At 42.0% G+C, this 9375-nt stretch overlaps 1 protein-coding gene across 5 annotated transcripts in view; it reads left to right on the top strand.

The window, feature by feature from the left end:
• LOC141419721 (uncharacterized) overlaps positions 1-8986 on the top strand; it is a 75603-nt gene extending 66617 nt beyond the window's left edge. For all 5 annotated transcript variants that reach the window (XM_074063237.1, XM_074063236.1, XM_074063234.1 and 2 more), the window contains one exon: positions 1-8986. This exon is cut by the window's left edge and continues 5605 nt beyond it. The gene's annotated coding sequence lies outside the window, so the exon portion shown is untranslated.
• Positions 8987-9375: the final 389 nt, after the last annotated feature.

Here is a 9375-nt window from a genome sequence, read left to right as displayed (position 1 = left end):
AGGGTCTTCTGATGGAGTCTTTAGTACCTTTTAGTTATGGGATCTTGTCACCTGCAAATAGCTATAATTTGACCTTTTCTCCTGTTTGTACCCTTTTATTTCTTTCAATTTACCCTATTTCCTTCACTCCTGTTTTTTGGTGGAACTGGGGTTTGAACTCAGGGCTTTGAGGTTGCAAAGCAGACACTCTAATGTGTGAGCCACACCTCCGGTCCATTTTGCTCTGGTAATTTTGGAGATGGAGGTCTCTGGAACTGTTTTCCCAGGCTGGCCTCGAACTTTTGTCCTCCCAAGTAGCTAGCAATACAGGCCTGGGCCACTGGCACCTGGTTTTGATTTTTTTATTAGCATATACTGTATTTGTTCAGCTGGATACATTGTGATGTGATGTTTACATATGTGCTTACAATATATTTTAGTTAGATTTACCCAGGCCATCATTCTCCCTCGCCCCTCTAATCCCCTTCTTAGAACAATTTTAACAAGTTTTCATTTCTTCCATTTTAATATATGAATACACAATACACCCACCAGTCTCTCTCTGTTACTTTTGGCATTGGCTTGCTCTTGTTTTTCTAAGAATCTGAGAGGTGTATGTATCATCAGATTATTTATCTGAGGTCTCTCTTAATTTTCTGATGTGGGTGCTCATGGCTATAAACTTCCCTTTGAAGGCTACTTTGGCTGTGTCCCACAGATTCTGGTAAGTTATGTCTTCATTTTTATGTGAAACTTGGAATTTCTTTCTTGACTCATTGTCCTTCAAAAGTGTATTGTTCAGTCACCATGTATTTGAATGGTTTCTGTGGTTTTCCTTGCTATTGGGTTCTAATTTTATTCTGTTATGGTCTGTTAGGATACAGGGAATTGTTTAAAATTTATTTTTGTATTTGTTGAGGTTTGTTTTATGACTTAGGATGTGATCTATTTTGGAGGAAGTTCCATGGCCTGTTGAGACAAATGTGTACAATGAAATTCACAAATGTCTTTTAAGTTCCACTTTCATCTATGGTATTGTTTAGTTCTAGGATATGTTTGTTGATTTTTTTTTTTTTCCTTTTCTTTTGGTCTGGATGTTCTGTCCATGGAAGAGAGATCTCTGACTGTGATTGTATCTGGTCCTGTCTGTTGCTTTAAGCTCACAGGTGTTTGTTTTATGAACTTGGGGGCACTGATGTTCTGTGCATATGTAGTTAAAATTGTCATAACTTCTTGCTGGATTGTTCCCTTTATTAGTATGTGGTGATCTTCTTTATCTCTTCTGACTGATTTATGCATAAAATCTGCTTTGTCTGATAGGCGAATACCTCCTCCTGCTTGCTTTCTGTTTCCACGTGCCTGGGAAATCTTGCGCTGACCTTTTACTTTGTTTATGTCTTTGGTTGTGAGGTGTGTTTCTTGTAGACAACAAATTGTTGGATCTTGCTTTTTTGATCCAAACAGACAATCCATGTCTTTTAGATTGGAAAGTTAAGTCCGTTTACATTTAGGGTTGTGATTGAGAGTTGTTTACTGATTCCTGTGTTTTTATTGCAGTCATGTTGACTGTTCTTTACTTTTGGCTTTGTTCAGGTTTGGGTTTTACTTGTTTGTTGAGTTGATCATGCTTGCTACTTTCCTAACTGTTGCAGGTTTGTCAGTAGCCATTTTGAGTTTTATTCTTTCCTAGCCTCTCCTCTTATCTGTGATTGTTTCTTGTTCTCTTCCATGTGAATCATTCCTTTGAGTGTCCTTCATAATGCAGGATTGATGGACATTGAACTGCTCTAAGTTATTCTTGTCTTGGAAGAGCCTTATTTCTCCATCGAGGCTTAAGGACAGCTTTGTTGGATAAAGTATTCTTGGTTGTCAGGTACTCTCTCTCAGAGCCTGAATTGTATTGCTGCTTGCTTTCCTGACTTTCAGTTCTTGTGCTGAGAGGTCTCAGGTGATTCTTACGTATGTAAGCTGTCATTTTTCTCATGAAGATTTCAATATCCTTTCTTTGTTCTCTAGGATCGACATTTTAATTATGATGTATCATGGGGTTGTTCTTTTTCTGATCACGTCTATTTGGATTTTCAAATGCCTCCAGTGTCTGTATCGTTTATAGATTTTGGGAAATTTTCTGCTAAAGATTTCATTAAGTAAGTTTCCTGTGCCTTTAGTTTGTATTTCATCTCCTTCTTCCATCCCATGAATTCTCAGGTTTGGTCTTTTGTTTGTGTCCCAGAGTTCTTGTGTGTCATTTTTTTTTTTAATCTTTATGATTGTTTGCATGAAGTAATTCCTCGATCTAGTTCTCCACCTATAATATTCTTTCTTCTGTTTGATCTTGTCTGAGGTTTTCATTTTTAGCATTTCTACTTGGTTATTTTCCATGATTTCCATTTTGTTGCTGAATTCCTTTTCCGTGTTGCTGACTTTCTTGTCTAAGTCTTGGATCAATTTTCTAACTTCATTTATCTCTTTATTTGAATCCTCTTTCTGCTCACTGATAATTTTTATTAGTAGTCTTCTGAATTCTCTCTCTGACATTTTGTCCAGTTCATTATCTTTGGATTCAGATGTTGGAATTGAGACATTTCCGTGGGTTTTCATGTTTAAATTACTGTGCTGTGTTTTACACATCTGTCGATCTTAAGTCTCCTTTTCTTCCTTGGGTGAGTAGAGAACCTACCACAGTAGCAAGATTAACAGTTCAGCAATAAAACAAGTAAGGAACAATTGGAACCCTTATCTGTCTCCCCAGTAAGGTTGCATGGGGGCAAAATTCTGTTTCCCAGAGCAATGATCTGGGAAAGATCATTTTAACCAGGTTGAAAGGTGTGAGGACTGGAAATTGAGTCTTTGTGGGGGTTGGGTGTGGGGAAGGTAGGGAAGTGGGATGATGAGAAGGGGGAGGTTGATGTAAGAGATAATGGTATGAGAGAGCTCTATATATTTATAACTGGGAAATAGAGAATGGCTTGGGAGATAGCGTGAAGGGAAAGTAAATGAAAGAAAGAGAGCTAGAGGGAAAAAAAAAAAGATTTCAACAATTAGAAATCAAGGTTAAAAAAAGAGAAGAGAAAAACAGCCAAACAAGTACCGATTGGATGAAGGGAAACAAACAAAGAAACAAAGACAAAATTTAAAACAAAACAAAAAACAAAACAAGAATCAAACACGCAGACAAACAAGCAAACAAAACCACTTCTGTTTCTTGTTGGAGAGATACCTGTTTGTCCTTGCCCCGGTTGTTTTGCAAACAGCTTCAGAAAGGCTGAGTTGTACCTGTAGCTTTGGGTGTAGCACGGGCATCAAGGAAGTGCCGCTGAGCCAGTGTGATTTATCCATTCCAGGCGAATTCTCTTGAAGAGCCCTGTGAGTTTTTTGGGTCTCCATGGCCTCTGAAGATGGGGAACTGGTGGTGGTGAGACTTCCTGTGGAAATGTGGAGTGGCAAGGCCACTCCTTCTGTGAGTTTGGGGGACAGATAGCTTGAGAGGGCAGGGCCACCACCTTCTGTGCCTTTTGCTGATTTTCAGATAGTCTAAGTCAGTACATCCTTCTCTTTTTGTCTGCCTCTGTTGGCAGACTGCCAAGCAGACACTGGTTTACAGACCTGTAATGACGCCAGGCTACAATGTTTTAAATCTCAGATTTGCTCAGTCAGGAGCTTGTTGCTTCTGGCTTGCAATCAAGCAGCTACTCTAATTGGAGTTCTCGGTTAGTGGGGGCTGTGTGTTTGGTTTTTAAATTGACCTTATTATTCAGTGGGGCTTTTGTGGCAGGATTGGATGGGGCTTCTGACCTTTGGGAGGTTTTGCAGTTTTTCTGCCTGTTATGTTCTGTCTCTGGTGGCAGGATTCCACAAGCGCATTGTAGGTGGGAAATCCAGCAATCTCTGATCTGTGATTTTTTAAATCTTCCTGAATTGGCATTCTTCAAGGAGGCCAGTCTTCAAGGAGCTTCAGATAATCTGCGTTCTCTGGAGCAAAAGCTTGGTGCTTTGCTTTGGAGATTTTCCTCAGGCAGCTAGGCAGGGCTTTTCTAGTTCCCTATTTCAGCCTCCTTTAAGTTTCTCAACTTGCTGCAAGTCAAGGCCTTTCAGTAGCCAGGTGTCTCAACATGGCAGACTCAGCAAAGGGGTTGTCCTGTTTTGCAACTGGCCTGTGGCACAGGGGGAAAATGAGTATCTCACGATATCCCTGCACATTGGGGTTAGGATTTGAGGTTGGCATAAATATTCTCCCGGAGCTAGTTTGGCCAGTCTGTTGCAGCAGCTGCTTGGCTTACCTTGAGTTGGAGGTTTTGGCTTCCCCTTCACCCAGGGGGAGCAGGGACAGGTGCTGCAAGCTGTTTTCTCTGTCACCTTTTTGACTCACTGTTGTTTTTCAGATATCCTATCCCTCCTTTTGTATCTCCTGTGCTGTCCTCTCTTTGACTCTTCTGTATTTAGTCTCTTCTTTATCCAGACTCTTCATCATGGGGGCTGGTGGAGAAAGCTTCTACCACCTCTGCCATGGTGCTGCCACAGAGCTATAGGTTTAAATAGTCAAACTGGAGATTGGGGGAGAGAGAGGTATGCATAGTTCTTAAGCAGTTTGGTCACAGGCGTGTTTGGGCTGGATCATTATCTCAGCCCTTGTTTTGGGAGTGTTATGGGAAACTCGAACAGAGACACGGGACTCTGAGGCAAGGAAGCCATGCTTTATTGTGCCGGCACAGACTCAGTGGACTAGTGCCCAAAGGCTGAGCCCTGAGAACAAAGGGCTCTCACCTTACGTACCCTTGCAAGCAAGGTATAGAGGCAATAAAATTGGAAAACAAGGTTTCTATGCAAGTGCTAGTGCCCTTCTACCCCTAGTGTTACATGACCTTCTTCACGTTTGGATTCTGCTGGTTTTATCTCTCTGCTGTGCCATCCCTTCCCCCCTGCTACTTTATCAGAACACAGGCCTGTCTGTTTCTCTGCTGGTCCTTCTCCCTGCTACATCATTCCCCCGCTTTGATGCTTGGACCCACCTAGGGTCAAAGAGCATCATCTTGATTTAGGGGATTGTATTTCCATAGCATAATTACATGGGACGCCGTTTTTCTCTGAACTGTGACCTCGATGAGGCTGGAGACGGACCTTACAATCGGGGGGCCAGGCAGGGCAAAACCAGGCAAGCCCCTAAGATCAAAAGCATAACACTTATGAGGGTTTTGAATCCCCCCCAAAGTTGAAAACCATCCTCCAAATAATTCTCTGGGGTTCAAACCTTTCCAAGTCTGGACTGGGACCTGGGTGATTTTTCTCCTTCTGTCTGTGATTTCTTCTATGACCTTTCCTTCATCATTTACCTGTAAGCAGCAGTTGCCTAGGTTAAATTTTCCACAAACTCCTCCCTCGGAAGCAAGCAAATAGTCTTAAGGCCAAGCGGTTCCCTTTTCCCTGCCTCCCTCCCACTTGGCCCATCAGGGTGGATGATGCCACCATGCAAAAGACCTCCTATAGTCATGGACTGTCAGAATTACTGTTGTCTAAATGGATGTACTACTGAGCGCAATCTGCAGAGTCAAGGACATTCCAGTAAAACCCCAATGTCATTCCTTACAGAAATAGGAGAATCAATCCTGGAATTCATATAGAGACTTATAAAAGGTTCCCAAATAGCCAAAGAAATCCTGAGCAAAAACAGTAATGCTGAAGGTATCACACTACCCAACTTCAAATGTTCTACAGAGCCAAAGTAATAAAAACCACCCTAGTTCTGAGTAAAAAAAGTGACACACAGACCAAAAAAATCAGAGACCCAGAAATAAACTGACACAAGTACCAGCCATCTGACTTCTGACAAAGGAGTGAAAAACACATCTCAGGATAAAACCAAAACAAAAACAAAAATAAAGAAAAACAGCTTCTTCAATAAATGGTGTTGGGACAACTGAACATCCACATATAGAAGACTGAAACTTAACACCTATCACTCACCCTGTACAAAAATCAATTCAAAGTAGATCAAATGATCTTAATATTAAGGCCTGAAACTTTGAAATCACTAGCAAAATAAAGGGAAAATACTTGAAGATCTAGGTATAGGCAATGAATAACTTTCTGACTGTGACTCTAATAGCCCTGAAAAATAAGACAATAAAAGCATGACTTGATAAAAAGAGATAGTACAAAAGTTTAGACGCTTCCACACAAAGGAAAGAATTACCAGAATGAAGAGACAACCCACAGAATGGGAGAAAATCTTTGCAAGTTATTCAACAGACAATTCATCAATGTCTACAACATGTGAAGAGCTCAAAAAACTTAAACACCAAAAGAATCACACAATTAATAAATGAGCAAATGAAACGGACAGACCGCTCTCAAAAGAAGATATACAAATGACCAGTGAATGTATGAAGAAATGTTCAACATCCTTAGCCATAAGGAAATGTAAATCAAAGTGACAGTGAGACTCCATCTCACCCCAATCAAAATCATTCTCATCAAGAAAAAAAAAAAAGGACAGAAACAGCAATCGCCATGCTGAGCCCAATTAAAACAGCAAATATTGCAAGTTTTCTCTCGTATGTGTAATTTAGACCTAAGACTGGTGATGATGACGATGTTACAGGAACATGAGCTTGTAGAAGGGGGCGTCTCTGACAGGACTAACCAGCAAGACAGAGGAGCAGGAAGATGTTACTTGGTGGCCAACATGACTGACATACATTGTATATATGAAAACAGCACAGGAAACTCACTGCATACTGTTTTTAAAAAGCAGGAGGCAGGTTACAAGAGTATGTATGAAAAATAAACAATGAAACATCTATGCACAATTAATTTATTCTGATAAAACAAAAATACTGCCAGAAGCCAGTGGCTCATGCCTATAATCCTACCTACTCCGGAGGCAAAGCTCAGGAGGATCGGTGTACAAAGCCGGCCCCCACAAACAGTATTTGAGATCCAACTGGAGAATACTCAACATATAAAATGGCTGGTGGAGTGGCTCAAGGGGTAGAGTGCCTGCCCTGGCAACTGTGAGACCCTGAGTTCAAACCCCAGCACCACTTAAAAAAAAGAAAAAAAAAATGGGGGAGGTATTCTGAGCCGCCTACATAAATTTGTAGCTGGTTCCCAAACTCTTGACATTGGCTTTTGTTCTGTCTTGGAGAGGCACTCAGCTCCTCTGGCTAACTGCTGCACTCCCATAGAAAAGGAGAGAATTCTCACTGCCATCAGTAGAAAAGCAGATGAGACATTTTCCAGAAATCCTCGGGACCACCAACCCGGGACTGCTAGTACCTCTGCTACTAGTTGGGACAACACATGCCGGGCGGGATGTGGTGCAGGGAGCATGCAAAAGACAGCTAACATGCTAGAGGCAATCTTTCTTGGAATGAGATCAAGGATTGTTAAGCCTGTAAACTATGACAGTGTAGGGAGAATTTTTCAGAAAGAGAAAGAAAGCCCTATCCTATGCCATATTATGACAGTGTGAGAGGAAGGAAGCTTTTAGGACGTACACCAGCAATGATCCCACCTCTAGAGAGGGTGCTGCCCTCCTGGGCCAGTACTCAATCTGTCCCAGATATCGGGTGCATACTTCAGAAATTGTTCTTGGGACCACAGAATAACAAAACCAAGCTGAGATGATGTATACTGCTTTTCTGGTCTGTAAGGGACAGAGTAAGGAAAAGAGGCAGGTCAAAGTTGTGGTTTCCATGATAGGGAAGGCCTTCAAGATCCATCTAAGTCCCTTTGAAATGCTCTGAGGGAGGCCATGTCTCGCCAATGACTTGGTGATAGATCCTGATGGAAAAATCTTCTAAGATATAAAAAAGACCTAGAAACATATCAAGCAATCATAGGAACTGAGAAACAAGGTTCTACTGCCCCCTCTCCTCCCCGCCCAAAAAAAAAAAAAGAGGAGGACCTCAGAATTAACAAGGAAAACAGGTGTTGATCAAGTCCTGGAAAGAAGGAACCCCAGCTGATCAACTCCAGCCCAATTAGAAGGGTCCCTACCCAGTGATACTGGCCTTTCCCATGGCCATCAAACTACAAGGAATGGATAGAAGGATTCATCTTTCCAAGGCAAAGCAAGTGACAGGGGAACCTTCTGCTGACCAAGTACAGCCTGAGGACATTTACTCCTGCAAGCCAATAGAAGGCCTAAAACATCTCTTCTGGAGGGACCAAGAAGCTTCACCACAGGAAATCCATAAGAGATTTATATGCCTATTCCGTTCACTCCTCTTCCACACACAATGGGTCCCACACCGAGGACTTCTCCATTTAGGCATACTTCTGATATGGTTTACCCGGCTGTGCCTAGGCCTCTCCCAACCCACTTCCAAAATTCAACTGTCCTGTTTACCCCAAAACTCTTAAGACTCCTCCTTCAACTGTTCAGCCTGTTTTTCTCCTGGGACTAATACCTGGTGTTAAGTCATCCCTTAGCGGTATCTTTTAATTCTACCTATCAACTAACTACCCTAAATATCACACACCAACTTCTAAATAAAACAAACCCTGAATTAGCCAAGAGTTGCTGGCTGTGCCTTTCTCTAGCGAGTGCACGGTCCTCCCAGTTCCAGAAAGACTGTGGGACCTCAGCAATATGTCCCTTTACCCAAGATGTCAAGGAGACCAGCCTATCCAATCTGTAATTCTAAATGATCTCTATAATTTCCAAATCTCAAAAACCTCAAAAAAGGCCTCGAGTGGGGCTGGAGACATGGCTCAACTGGAACAGCACCTGCCCTGCCAAGCCCAAAGTCCTGAGTTAAAACACTAGTCCCCCAAACAAACAAATAAGTTAAACAAAATACACACAAAAAAGTCCAACAGCAAACTATGACTGCCAAAATATCATGCTCTGTGCATTAGATGCACAGGTAATTTCTTCTTGGGAGAACTGTGAAGAGTCACTCATCATTGACTACTTGTCACTTCCCAAATGCAACAATCCCCGAGTGGCTTCCTCTGGACACCAAAAGATGTATCTCCTGCCCCGCCCCACCCCACCCCCACCACTGGGAAAGTAAAACTACTGGGGCTACTTTGGCTGAAACCTTGTCACATGGGAAAATGAGAATAATAAATATAAATTTGCTCTTATGTTTTCCACAGAGCTCAACTTCTGATAGTCGTTAGGAGTCTTCTTCCTGGGTGGGACTAAGTCCTATCGATGTTTACCCTCTAACTGGACAGGCATCCCTGTAGCCAGATACACCTGTCCACTAATGGAGACAATGCGCCCAAATAATCAGTCCTTAAGTCCCCCAGACAAAAAAGGGCCATTCAGTTCATCCCTCTCCTATATGGGATGGGGATAACTGCAGAAGTAGGTACCCTCTTATATTATCGATAATTACCCAAAGACCTTTCCGACAGCCTGGAAGAAAAAAGCAAAAACACTGG

This window comes from Castor canadensis, chromosome X, assembly GCF_047511655.1.
Source record: "Castor canadensis chromosome X, mCasCan1.hap1v2, whole genome shotgun sequence".
Lineage (NCBI taxonomy): Eukaryota > Metazoa > Chordata > Mammalia > Rodentia > Castoridae > Castor > Castor canadensis.
The sequence above is the reverse complement of the archived record's forward strand: the minus strand, read 5'-3'. Positions and strand labels throughout refer to the sequence as shown.